Source organism: Zeugodacus cucurbitae, chromosome 6 (genome assembly GCF_028554725.1).
Source record: "Zeugodacus cucurbitae isolate PBARC_wt_2022May chromosome 6, idZeuCucr1.2, whole genome shotgun sequence".
Classification (NCBI taxonomy): domain Eukaryota; kingdom Metazoa; phylum Arthropoda; class Insecta; order Diptera; family Tephritidae; genus Zeugodacus; species Zeugodacus cucurbitae.
The window spans coordinates 1,290,832-1,305,471 of NC_071671.1; the positions used below are offsets into that span (position 1 = coordinate 1,290,832).

Here is a 14,640-nt window from a genome sequence, read left to right on the forward strand (position 1 = left end):
GAAAATGAATTGAAATTGTAATTAACATTAGAATCCGAATTGGAATTACAATTATGAGTGAAATGCACACACACACACACACAGTTAATGTAGCAGAGGCGGCGCGGGCGGCAGCGCAACTACTTAATGAAGGCAAAGCAAGCCGACGACGCCAGCAACGGTAACATTTGCTAAGCTGTGAACAGCCAGCGGTCAGCGACAATAATGATGAACGGCATCGGCGTCTAAAGTATCTAATAGATCATTATCCGGCCATCACATGGCATCATACATCACAACGCGCAACGCGGGATACTGCTTGTCGACATGTGTGCGTGTGACGCGCGCTTTTGCTGCTTAACTAAACACGCTCTCTGCCGTTCGCCGCTGACGAGATCCGCCTTCAACTAATTAAAACTTTTAATTAGCTTGTTAATTACTTGAAACGACATTTTTGTGCGGGAAAACGGAACGAAAAATGATCGAGTCTCATTTCGTGTTTTTGATTGCTTTTGACATCAGTACGCTGGGGCTCCAGAGCGGCGACGGGTGTTTGAGATGACACTAATTAAGAGATCGGCAAGCATTGATCTATTTAAAGTGTGAATTAATATTAAATGCCTCGGTTGTGTGAATTAAGTGAATAATATTAAGTATTTACTGTTGTTTGTGATGTGTTTAGATCGTGCTTCAATGTTACTATAAGTATTCTTTTGTTGAATGTTTCAAGATACTATAGGCTTCCCCGATGAAAGCAGGGCCCCAAGTGTTCGGAAAATTTATCAACTGATCTAAATAGAAAAAAGTAGAGAAAGGTACTCAAAATGTCTTGCTTTTCTTTGAAAAAATTCTAATTTTATTTTAGAAGACAACTTTAGTGTATACATATAGGACTCAGAGAGTTATGGTGTGTCAGGTAACTAATGAGGAATCGATAATTGTGATGTCCTGATAGATAGGTAGATTTATTACTATTGGATAAACTAAACAACTCGTTCTGCTCGTCGTTTCGACTGAATTTCTGCTGCTCTCCGGAGGCTTCTTAAAAATCATATAGTCATCTTAAAGAATTTTGGGAGAAGCACGGGCTAGTATTTAGCAGAGATGGCAGCGCCAACTATTCCAATATCTCATTTATATTCTTCAAGAGTGCTTTATTGAAGCCTATATAAGAATTTGTCTACTTGGTGTACATTATGGGTTTATTCACCACTCAGAGTAGTTGAGTTTGTCTAATCTGGTATACTGTGAGGGAGGATATTACTATTATTACTTACTCCTCTGTCTGCGGGTGCATATATTTCGCCAAAGCCGCTTTAAATGTGCTAATAAAAATTAAAAAAAAAAAGTAAAATTTAATTGAAAAGTTGAACTAAAACCTAAATGGAAAGTCTACTTAACATGAAATTATCGGGCATATACATTTATTAATAAAATCGCTATTAAAGTAAAATTAAACATTTGGTATTTTATGACAAGCGCTTGCTTAGCGAGCAGTCAGCAGGCAGTAAAATTCCGGCGGCAGCAAAATGATGCCAGCGACACCAGACGCCAAAGTGCGGTGGCAATTACAGTTGCAGCTTAAAATAACATTAAAACAGCATGCGCAACAACAACAACAACTTGGTATTTGTCCACCAAACCAAATCACATTTGAGTACGGGGAGTGCGGGCGTTTGGTTGAGATTATGCACTCGCCATCGTAAACTACTTAAACAAAATCGTCATAAAACTGCATAATTATGCGAGTTTTCGTAATGAAATGAACTTAGTTTTACAGCTGATCGCTTTGCAGCGTACTTCCATACATACATACATTAATAAATAAATGAATTTAGAGACATACCCACACACACACACACATTTGCAAATTTGTGATTGCGCTGATATTTTATTAATGTCCGATCTGCGGCCTAAGTCAACACCACTACTGCGCAGCTTACCGCAATCCCCGCGTCCGCCTACTCCCTCACGTGAATCCATTAACGGTGCATTACTTGCTTGCTCTCTTAAGATAGCCTTAATTTTTATGAGCACTTAAGCACGCAGACGGTCATCTAGTTTCGGTGTATATGTGCGTGACATATGATCAGTAAGTTTTGAGTTCAAACCCCACAACTACTTATAAGTAGTGGTAATAATTCGCTTAAACTTGGCCTTAGCAACATAGAGGGCTCTGTGTGCCCAAATATTGTTATTACTTTTGATAGCAACATACGCTCACATGTGAGTTATCTGTCTGTCTGCATTCTTGAGAATTCGCTGTGTGATTTTACATTAATCTTAAATTAGTTTCAGTGCGCTTGGCAGCGCGCACCAAACAGCAGCCATTAACCTAATTAAATTGCAACAAAAAATGCATAAAAATTTGTTAAATAACTTTGGAGTTCGCTTAGCAGCGAGTGCATATGTGAGTGTGTTGGAGATGAAAGAGATTTGCACAGTTTGTGAGTGGAAAGATTTCTATTTGTTATTAAGTAGTAAAATAATTATTTCGCTTTGAAGTTAATGTACACACACTGAGGCCTGAGTTTATTAGATACTGCAATTACCTGTGCTACTTAATGTGCGGTATTTATAACGGTGAATGGGTAATTAAGTTTTTACCTCTCATTGCATGCCAGGACCAAATTGTGGCGGGAAATTATTATTTTTATTAATTTTTGCGCATTCATATTTGAACTAAATTAAGGCACTAAATTAATATTTTACGGAATTAGTTAGACCAATGAAGTAACTTTTATATCCGATTTAAAGCTTAAAGATAATTTTAGATTCCTAATAATATGCTTATTTGATATCACCCGCTCTTTTTCACAATTTTGTTAAATAAAGTTCATACATATTTTATCGGATAATTAGCGATACTGATAGTGTAAGAGGCATATCATACGGACAAACGCTTAATTGAGTCAATTAAGAAATTGGGTCCACTAAAACTTTCAATAAGAGAATTGCCATAAGGTGGAGATACGTTATTAATTAACTCAATTAAGAAATTATATGAAGGTAAATTTGCTAATTGACTCCATTAAGTAGCTATTCGAAACACCTACTAAACAATTGAGCATTTTCCTTTCTTAGCAGCCTGCTACACCGGATGATTTTGCAAAAAATCTACTAGGTAGGACTTCCATTTTCATTATTCAAAATCAATTAAATGACAATGAGACTAAGCGTATTACTTTAATTGAACAATTAATACTAATTTTTATTTTAAACTTTTAACATTATTTTAATTATATTATTATTGAAATATTTGTTGAATCGTCGTACCCCCCAAGTACACGTTTTCCATAAGACATCCATTTTTATCACACCTTAGATCTCAAATAACGAATCCATTGGACAATTTGTGGTATGACACAATCTATGAATTGTTAGCCCACCACAAAAATAAAATATAACAAAAAGTTTTCCCTTTAGAATCAACCACCGCCGCAGCACTTGAAGACATGTAGACAACCAAATCCCATACTCACTCCGCACGCAGCTCCAACAATAGATATAAGTATAACACTAAATACCATAAAGGCCTTAAAATACCGTAAAAATATGCCGCGTGACACTTCTAAGCGCCTGGTAGTGGCACGCGTTAAGGGCGGAAGAATGCGCGAGGCCACAAGCAACCCCTAGCAGACAACCACCATAAAAATACCACAAGAACGACAATGCTGACACGCTGAGGGCCCCAAACTACCCCCAAGAGTGAAGTGAAGTGAGTCAGGTGGGAGCAGCCAACAGATTTTGTCAAAACACTTGCCGAAAGCTGATTGAGCGATTGGGTGAGCCAAAGAAATGCCGACGGCATTACAGCAACACCCGCCAAGCGATTGCGACGCTGCGTTGGTGGCGGCGGGTCAAGCGTGCCACACGACGCGGATTTCTTGCACAAATCTTGCCCTTTTCACGCTTGAACTTTGGGGATTTTTTTATCTATTTTTTGGGGTTTGAATGCATGACGAATTTGCTGTGCCCAATTTTTGGGGGATCTTACTTAATTTGATTATTTTTGCTTGTTCTCGATACAAAAAAGGGTTTTGTTATTTTTTAATTTCAGCTTTTGTTTGACTTTTCCGGCAACAATGGATTTGTATATTTATGTTATTTTTTTCCCTGCGAAAGCCGTTAAAGCTACAACTGCTTATCCGCTGAGAACAAGCAAAGCAAGCCAAGGGTACACAAATCCGGCGGCCAACAAAAAAGTGTTGACATTATAATAATAATTTTTAATTGCTACAAAAAAACATTACCCCGCACCACGTTTCAGTTGGCCTCGTCCGCATGAAAATGGGTTCGTATTTCTTTGGTCAGTTTGATTTGCGTTCGCGTCCGCGCTGAGCTCAAAATTTTTGGGATTACTTAGCATTACGCTTATGTGGGTGTATGTGGCTAACATTGCAAAGGGTAATTAACATTATTTGGCATTTTTTCCAAACGCAAAGCCCACAAAAAGCATCCCTGCGCTGCTTAACCCTGCTTTGCTCAGCGCTCCTTCTCTGCCTTGCGCGCTTTCTTCTCCTTTATTTACTTGCTTGCCCCACAAAAGGGTCCTTCCAACATTAATTTTTTGTGGTTTTTGCATTCGGTTGCATTTTGGGTTGCTGTCTTCTGCTGCCCTCTCCATGCAACGCCTCCTTAACTGGTAATGCTTGCTGGTTATCCTTGCAATGAAAAGGACTTAAGCATGTATAGCGGTGTCTGTGGGCGTGTGTATTAACAGCTCGATTTTTTCCGCACTCAACTGCCATGCATATTTTTTAAGTGCGACGCTTTGTGGGCTTCCAATGAGGCTTTCCTCATTTTCTCTGTTCGTTTTTCGCCTTTTTTCTGGGTTCGCTTGCTTGCAGTGGTTTTTTCTGTGGCTCTTTTGGCTTTCAACACCTGCAACGGGGCGTGAATTAAGTGCTTTAGATTTTCTTCATTTAACACTTAATTCTTTGGATCCCATGTAGAGGGGCGTGTTAACATTAGCAGCGGAAATGAGATTTTTCACTGCGCTCTAGCGGCTGTTGAGTGGTTAAGTATGTGTTGAAATGGTTTAATTATTGCAATTTTATATCCGTTTTACTATTTAGAGGTATATTTAAGACAGAAAGGAAAGAAAAGAGCAATGCCGCAGCTGTCTACATTTCGTGGCAGTGGCGCTTCTAGTGATCTGTTGACGTGGTGTTGAGCACTTGAACCCGGTTAGAATCTAGGTTCGACCAAGCACTGTCCTCAAAGCAGTATTCCTCGCAAACTTTAGAACGCTCGAAGATGCTATAAAATCTCCTGACTTGGTTTTTTCATACATAACTATCATACTCTAGAACTAAAGCAGCTATATATAATGTTATTTCTTCTGGAATCCATTTCTTTCTAGGTATGGAATCGATGTAATTGGAATTCATTGATACTTCTTAGCTATATGTTCATTCTTTAGGCGCTCTACTTGAGATATAGGGTGCTTCTTACCAGAAATAAGACAATAGAAAATATGAACGGTTAAAGAAATTGCTAGGTCTAGCTCTATTTGAGCTTAAGGAATCTTTTACTTTTTTCAGTTGCAGTCTTAATTTTTGGACTCTTCGTGTTCTGATAACCTTCGTCTCAAACATGAAGACAGCCTTTCTTAACTCATTGTGGCAGTGACTAAGTTAGAAGAGACCTTATGAAGGGTTTCTTCAGAGCGTGAAGAGATCGCTGTGTAAAATGAGCCCTCACTTGACGAACACTTCGTAGATTTAAACGCGTATTTGACTTACCTGTCTTCTCCACTAGAGTTGTAAGCGCACTGTTGAGCTTTATACTAACATATTTATTTATCGCCTCACTTTTTGCGGTCGCCGTTGATTTTTATGAATGAAATCCGCAAAAGGCAAAAAACGCAGCGGTTTGCTTTTCAACTAAGTTCCAGAGTGATTTGTAACAACAAACACCAAACAAACTAAAAAAGCGCAACAGCATTGCAACGAGAGAGAAAAAACAAGAAAACAAAAACACACGCAACAACAATGCGAATTAGTCGCAGCCGAGTAAAAGCAACAAAGCGTGAAACGCTGCCCAACAGCAGATGTTGGCTATTCGCTGTGTGCGTTGTTGGTATTATTGCTAGCTTTTGGTCAAACTCACGACACTTTGTTGCTGTTGTTCGCACACTGCGCCCATATGGCGCGGCGCTGCCAGCAGCAGCACTGTAACAGCAGCCCAGAAAAATGACAGAGGCTGAAACGAAACGAAACGCAACACAACAAAAAGGTGAAAAAACAACACAAACAACAAAGAAAAAAATTAACGCGAAAAGTGAAATAAGCGAATAAATGAGAAAACGCCGGCATATCCGACACGCGGTCGGTCATAAAACGTAAAGTGTACAAAGCGTCACGGCGCGACAGCACCCGCGCGATAACAACGCGCCAACAGCAACAGCAACAACAATAATAACAATAGCAGTAGCAGTGGTGACAGCAGCGACAACAAAAACAACGGCAAACAACATCAACTTAGCGCAACCGAAGACGTTTGGCGAAGTTTACTTCTCTTTATCCGCTTCTTACACGCGCTTCCTTTCCACCATCCTTCCGTGTCTTGCGCGGCGGCACCTTTGCCTCAACGCCTTTCTTATTGTTGTTGTTGTTGTAGCGGATGTAGTTTTCGGTTTTCGTTGGCCCTCCTTGCACAACTGTTGACAGCTGTTGTTGTTACTTTCGTTGGCATCGCCACCAAAAAAACAAAAAGAAACGACCAAATCAACGAGGTCATCAACGCCTTCCTCGTCATCATCATCATTATCGCTTTTGGTAGTTGGCGAAAAAGAACAGCTGCCATAAAAAGCGCCAATTCGCAGTCAAAAGTTTGCGCAAATCTTGCTGTTGTTGTTGTTGTGACTTTTTACCCAATTTCCAAGCACCAAGAAGCGACTTGTTGCTCTTTGTTCGGCGGAGTGCTGTGTTTGATTTGCCGGTTGTTTGTTGTTGCTTTTGCACCTTGTTGCATGTGTTATGAGAGTGCGATGCCAGGCGTGCGAAAACAGTAGTCAGACGACATCGTTTGCGGTACGGAAACCAAATATGACAGAGAAGAAGGGTAGAAGGTAGGGATGAGAAGTTGTTAAGAAAAGTTCTTGATGGACTGAAATGAGGTTGTCTTGAATGGTGCGTTGAGAAAGCCCATACTAGTATTTCTTGTTACTGAGTTTAACTTAAGCAGAACCTTTCTCTCCTACACTTCGTTTGTTTCAGTTGGGTCTTGGCACCTACTTGTAGTCCCTTTAGTTGAAAGTAACTCGTCTCGCTTAAGCACGAGCTGAGTCTCAACAGTTTATAACAAAAACAATTCACTCTCCACTTCTATTCAATTCCTGACCACTATTATCGGCGAAACCACAAATGCTCGCTCGATTAGTTGCTTATTTGTCTAGTAAAAAATGCGAAGCTTCGTGGCACGCGTCTGGCACGACCGCAATTCAAGCGAACAAAAAGTAAAAATAAAATAACAGAAAATAAAAAAAAAGCTTTTGTAACTTCATACCCACATACACACGCATTCATGTACGTTCCGGGAAAGCCCAAGCAGTCAAGTGTGCAAATACGAGGCCAAGCCGGGCCAGGCCAGGTTAGCGACGACGGCGGCGTGACGTCTGTGGCGAGGGTGGAATCACCCACAATGAAGAAATTCGTAGACACTTGCCAGACACTTTGAAGCGCCACTCACTCACTCGCTCATATTACCCAACAAACACACACACATACATGCCTACTCACATACAGTCATAGATGCCATCACTTGGCTTTGCTATTCAGTAAGAAGAACACTGAACGAAACGACTGTTGGAGTAGCTGTGTCGTGTTAGAAGTATTTGTGGAGTTGACTCCAAGTAAAAGTGTATGCCGTTACTTGTGCGCTTGAGTGTTGACTCCAGCGTGTGAGTGAGTGTATGTACTGGCTGTGTTTGTTGAGGTTTTGTGTGTAAAATGTGAAAAGTTTTGATATTTTTCTCACAAAATGCCACACGAAGCGCACCACCTTCTACACACGAGCTCCCCTTGCACGTCGCCCGCTCGTGCTCACTCACTTTGCACTTGTGTGTCTAATGCCGCTTTTTGCTCAAGCTGCCCTCCCATCAGGGGCCCCAACACGTCGCTTTTCTTCATTCATTTCTTTGTTGTGTGTTACTCACAGTCGGTTTTATGTTCGATTTTTACTTTTTCACCCTTCCTTCCTACCATTCCCTTTATACAACCGAAGCTTTGCTCTCTGCCTCTGCCGAGTGTGTAAGTTGTGTGTAGTTGCCTTTGGACTCACCGACTTGTGGAGAATTCCTTTTTATTTACCACTTGGGAGGTATGCCAAGATAAAATAAAGCTCTACGAACACTGTGCATATAGTAAAAGAGCTGAGGGGGGATATATGAGACTGTGTAGCTGTCCTGACTGTGGCGTGCTGCCTGGATTTGCTCGTAAATCGCTAGCAAATTTGGCAACTGTTGATGGCGTACTGTGATTTTTGCGCAGCCACATTACTACTCTCCCACGGTCGTCCATTACTCTTCTTGTTGTTGTTATACTTTATACTGTTATTTTATTTTTGTATTTTCAGTGTGTTTTTATATTATTTTATTTTTCGACCCCAAAAGCAGCAACAGGTTGCTATTTGGCCTGCTGGCTTGGCCCTTTGTCAGTGCCGTTAAGCGTTTATTTCACTCAGCTTCATTATTGTTCAGCTCAACGGTCGTTTGAAGCGCTTTCTGTCGGTAGTAAATATTTTTTCTTACAAATTGACGGTGTTTGAAGCTAAGCGAGTCACTTGTTCGCAATTACTTTACTCTGCTTATCTTCATAATAGTTTTATTACGCTTGAAATGCGAGAAAACACCCCCCCCCACTTACGGTTCTTTTTTGAGTATTTTTCTATTTTATTTATTTTGATTTTGCTTTTGCATTTCTTTTGTATTTTTCTGTGTGCTGCTGAGCTTAATTGTATTTGAAAACCCAACAGCTCTTGCTGGTTTTGCTGCTCTCCCGTTAGTTTGTGTAGAATATAGTGTAAGCGTTGGTGAACTTTCGAAGCCATTTTTATTTGCGCAAACTGTGTGCTTGTATTTTTATGGTAAAGTGGTAGTAGAGGCCGCATTCTGAACAACATATCTACAATACAATTTGTTTCAATAAAATAAAAATATTTTTTTTCATTTATTTACAGTTAGTCCAGGCAGGCCACTGATTACAGAGCTACATTTGGGGAGAGAAAGATTATTGGCCTAGCAGTTTGTTGTTGCGAAACATTTGTCAAAAGTCAACACCCCTGTTTGGAAAAGCTGGACGAAATTCAAGGTAAGCTCAATTGCATAAGTTAAATATTATAAAATTTATCGAATTAATTGAAAGCATTTAGTTTAAAATACTTAACTAATTACCCGTAGATAGGCATGTATAAGCATTTGATTGAATTTTGGTTGGCATATTATTTTACTTTGTGGAATTTTTCCATTAGTGGAATGTACAAATAAAGATTAGATTTATGACAGTAATCCATCAATTCTTTTTCTTTCATGGAAAATCTTCTTATTCGTAATGTTGTTGTTTTTTAGCGGCACAAAATGTTGTACAACTTGTTTTGTGAAATGTTGCTGAGCTGAGCTTCTTGATAGGAGATATATATGGTTAGTTCCGCTGCCTTAAACCTGACTCATAGATGAATCTCATACTAATTTTTTCTTTCTAGTAGAGTCTCTAATAGAATCGAGTACATAAAATCCGAAAATCAGATCGATGTTTCAGTGTCTATTGTACCAATAACAACCACTACTGCTGTACACACAGTATGGGTGAGTTCATTTGACCTAACCGTCTATATAAGCTATCTTCGATTTGTCATGTAGGGTGAGAAAAGCTTCATTTCGCAGGCTTAAATATCTCTCCACTAAAAAAGGTGTCGCAGAATATGTTTCAGAATACATGTTAGCACAGGGTTGCACCACAGGTATTGCCCGTGTGTTGGAACAACTGAAGAGATTGTTCGATTGGCTTCTCTCCAACGCTTGGCGATTCAAGGGAGTTGGGTTGCTACTGAATGAATTTAACGCATTATACGATCCTCACATAATCTTGTTCATTACAATAAACATTTTAAGACAATTTTTCTTCCCATAAATAACTCTTCAGTGCTATGGTTTCCTTGAAAATGTATTTAACTATTTTCTTCAAAAAATTCATTATTACCTTGACGAACCTTTTGCTATTTTATAACTTGAATCAGATAAACAGTAACATTAGTGGTGCGACCTTTCGTCTGACGCGCCTCCATTTCGACGCTTAACACTCTCATCGCCACTTCGTACCATCAGCGCTACATAACCTCCAAGGTGTTGACGTTGTCTTCGCAAGAAAGTAAATTTGCTTTGCGCTATCGCGCTTGAATGCTTCATTTTGTTTGCGTTATTTATATACGCACATTGTTGTTATTTTTGTTGTTGTTGGTATGCGAACGAATGCTCACAAATTCAGTGCGAAATTAGAAACCAATCAATGGCGTTGATCCAAACGAATTCGAACGCTCAAAACCTACTTGAATAAATGGCGGTATTTACATATGTACGCATATGAGTATGTTTGTATGTATGTATACTTACATATATATGTAGGTTGGTATGTCTATCTCAAGCATGGCTTACATTGCTAGGCCGTATAAAATTTATTGCTGCCTTACGAATTTGCAAGTTATTTGCAAATTGGTTATCTTTGTAATTGTTGTGTGCCAATTGCAATTATTCTACAAAATTACCAGCTAAAACACAGACACACACACACGCACACACATGGCCAGCTATTTTGCGAGTGATTTATGTCTATTATGATAATTTCTATGGCTGCCTCATTATTATTGTTGCTGTTGTTGTTGTTGTTATTATGATTATTGACAGCCATTGATTGTGGCCATATGCAAATATTGCGTAAAAGGTTTAGCGGCAAAGTGGCGATAATGCAAACGAGCATGAATTTATGGCTCCAAAGATAATTGCGGTTACAAGAAGCTCAGCAATAGTGCCTAGTAAGACATGCTGTGGCACTATATAAATAACTGGCAACATTTATACGTATTTATGCGGCATGTAATGGCAGCGCCAAAATCTAACAGCATGTAGCAGTTGAGAAGCCTTTAAAGCGACTGCGAAGCCTTCTGGTACCAAATAAGCTTCGGCTATGCTTCGCAGCTTTCTTGGAAATACATAAATGAATGCGAAAAAAATCTAAAGCTGCTAATTAATAGCAACGAATGGCGCACGACAATAACACGCAACAACACCAACAAACTAACAACAAACATATTCATTTAAAATTGTTTTTTTTTTTTCTTCTGCTGCAGACGCTTATTAAAGTCGTATGCAGCAAGCGCTTGATATGCTTGATAAATGTTTGTATGTATGTATGTAATTGTGTGTGTGTGTGTTGTTGTGATTATACGAAAATATACAACAAATAATCACGCAACAATTAATTTAGCGCGATTTGCATGCAACAGCGTACAGCGTCAAGTTGAAGTGACATTTTGTGCCAAGGAGTTGCACAAACACACTAACACTCACACATACATATATACATACATACACACAAACAACTTTAAATATGTATTTCACTACTTATTTATGCTCATATATATGTGCGTGTGCATGTATGCCGTGTTGTTGCACCCGCTTTGGCTGCATTTCTAAGCCAGCATTGCCGTCGATAATTAAATGTAATATTTTATGCTGCTTTATGTTTAGCGTTGCATTCGGTTTCGAAAGTGCTTGCAGCCGGTAATTAAGCAAATATATTTGCATACTTTGATACTTTAATACATTTTAAGTTTTCATATTTTTATTGCAGTCATTTGCATATTTAATAAGCATATTTTGGCAAGAAAACGTGCCGCTACGCTCGAATGGCAGCAGCTGAATTGGGCGTGGCAAGCAGGTTTATTACATTAATTAAAAATAAAATGAAATATTTACATGTGAATTTTTACGTTGCGAAAGGTTTTTCCATACAAAGTAAACACATGTTATTCTTCAACAGCACTGAGTTGAAGGCGAATCGTAAAGCAGGTTTTTGCAAATTTTGCGCTTGGCGCCATCTATTGAGCGCATACTTCTTGCATTAGACAATATTTGGCGCCAAAGAACCATAGTGAACCGTTTGGACTTTGTCCATCTCGAAACCAGCATAAATACCAGAAACAATCTGAGCCTGATGATCAAGCGTTGATAACTAATCTTTCCAACAGTTGCTACTTTGGCATCGGTAGGCAATTGAGAAGCAGATCACTCTCTTGATGAGCAAAAACAATGTTATATGAGTCTCTCACCATTCCCGGTCAATTTTATGACTCGCAGAAACATGAACGACGACGAATCTAGATGGAAAAGCTCTAGAAACATTCGAGAGAACTGTTGACGGCCAGATCTTCGAGGCCGCGTAAGCGATCAGTACCGAAGAAGATGGAACCATGAACTGTCTGAGCTCTACGGCTATATGGAAGTAGTTAAGCGCATAAAAATCCAAAGAAAGCGTTTGTTAAGGCATGGACGCAAGGAAGACGACAATCCAGCGAAAAGCAACTTCGATACGAGACGCAGGACGCCCTATCATCCGATGGAAGAACCAAAGTGGATGTACAACTGGCAGACCCCGCAAAGTATAGAGGCAATTGGCGAAGTTTTGTGTTCTCGGCCTAGACCGACCCATGGTCGTAATACCAAAGACGAGGAAGAACAACTGTGGAAACTGTCAAAGAACAATTTTGTATTAATTTTTTTGCCATTTTTATAGACATTTTACGGATATCTACTAACTGTATTTTCAAGTCTAATAAAGTATATATTGGTCATCGATTCAACACATTACTTATTTCCCGCATTTTTCTCAACACTTCAGCAAAATATGCACTCTTTCATCACACAACATTTGCTTAACATTTTTCGATAACTTCGCTGATATTATAAATTCATTCCAACAACACACACATGCGACTGAAAATCACAGATATAAGAAACATTTCCATATTTTATACCATCTAAGCCTCTCTATCCTGCCATAAGCTCGTGTAATTTATGTGCCACATTATGCAGCAACGTGTCTGTGGCGCTGCGTGGCTGGCTGTGTCGATCCGATCGCCGCAACTATCTTTCATACGCGCTGCCACAATCTGTCACGATCATTATTACAAGCTGTTGTCGATTGTACGCAACAGGCGGTGACGGCCCACAGGCCAAGCGACCGATAAGCGTACGCACCCAACAGGCGATCCGGCATCATTGGTGGTGGCAACACTAAATTCGCTAAAATCTGCTTGCGGTGCAACGGCAACAACCGTTTTTTATCTAATTCATACAAAATGCACTATTTTATGGCATTTTAATGTCAATAACATGCATTTTATATGCGTTACAACCCAATATGGAGCATTTTCAAACGATTTTATGCTAATTGCTCGCGAAAGTCTCGCTGATTTATGACACAAATTGTTGTTGTCAAATATTAATTGGTTGATTAGTTGGCTGCACGCATGACACATAGTTTGAGTTAAGGTGTTGTATCATTTACAATGTTGTTGTTGTTAGTTGAGGGAAAAGGTAAAGGTAACCGGTTATTGTTAGCGCATAGTTGAGGAAGCAATTAACCGGGGCTGGCTGCTTTCTATAGTTGAGAAGTTATTCTATGCCTTGGCTTCTCAATGATGAAAGTGTTGAGGTTATGAAAAGTTTGTTCTGATGCTTGAAGTTCTTACATGAGATTACACAGAAGATCTTACAAGAGATGACTTCAAAACGTGTGGTCTGAAGTAGAGTATGATGAGGTAGCCTTTTCGGAATAAGTTTTCAGTAAATTATTCATGCAATTATCCGTTTTTTGTCATAAAATACTTTACGTTTCTTTTCAGTAGAGATTGTCGTATAATTCACTTTTCAGTTCGGCAGCGTCGAAGCATTTGAATAACTTCGCTTTAATAATCTAATACTAACTGATGTTCTATTAGTCTCTACTTTCTGATTTCTTACTTATTGGTGTTACTATCTTTCAACTATGATGCCCTCTCACGTAATTGTGGCATATTCTAAAAATAAATTATATACTTACATATATCTCGATCAATCACAGCCATCTAACAATATGCTTTCGAATCAAAGATTCCAAACACAACTGTACAACAACTGAATTCATTTCCGATGTAATTGGTTTGCCTTTTGATTGCGAATAACTCATTAAAAGGTTAAATATCTTTTCATTGAACTTTGTACTCAATTGCGATATTGAACTAATGAAAATACGAACGATCGAACATATGAACGAGTAATGACGGCGGCGATTGCAATGAGCAAATAAAATATTCAAATGAGACTCAAATTACAGCTCATTGAATGCAATGTACTTATATAGAAATAAATTAAGAATCACTCGACGCAGTAACAATTTAATAACGGAAAATGAATCACTTACGTATCTCGCATACACACACACACCTCCCCTCCGCGCTCAGAATCAATACAATCAGCGTTCCATAATTGAGAAACAATCTAAAATAATTACGTCGAACGACACTCAAATCAAAGCAAATGAGTTGCCAGCGCAGCGTGGATTTCGACCGATCAATTGGCCCAAAATGCTGTGGAATGCGTCGAGCGTAAGTAGCAGCCCAAAT

The 14,640-nt window shown here is 39.2% G+C and overlaps 1 protein-coding gene across 6 annotated transcripts in view; it reads left to right on the forward strand.

Moving 5' to 3' along the window:
- The window catches only part of LOC105213350 (pneumococcal serine-rich repeat protein), a 289,615-nt gene that overhangs the window by 178,423 nt on the left and 96,552 nt on the right, over window positions 1–14,640 (forward strand). For 5 of the 6 annotated variants that reach the window (XM_054233140.1, XM_054233143.1, XM_054233139.1 and 2 more), the window contains one exon: window positions 9,163–9,293. The exons of the other annotated variant lie outside the window; for it this stretch is intronic. The gene's annotated coding sequence lies outside the window, so the exon portion shown is untranslated. The remainder of the gene's footprint in view (window positions 1–9,162; window positions 9,294–14,640) is intronic. 6 annotated transcript variants of the gene reach the window in all.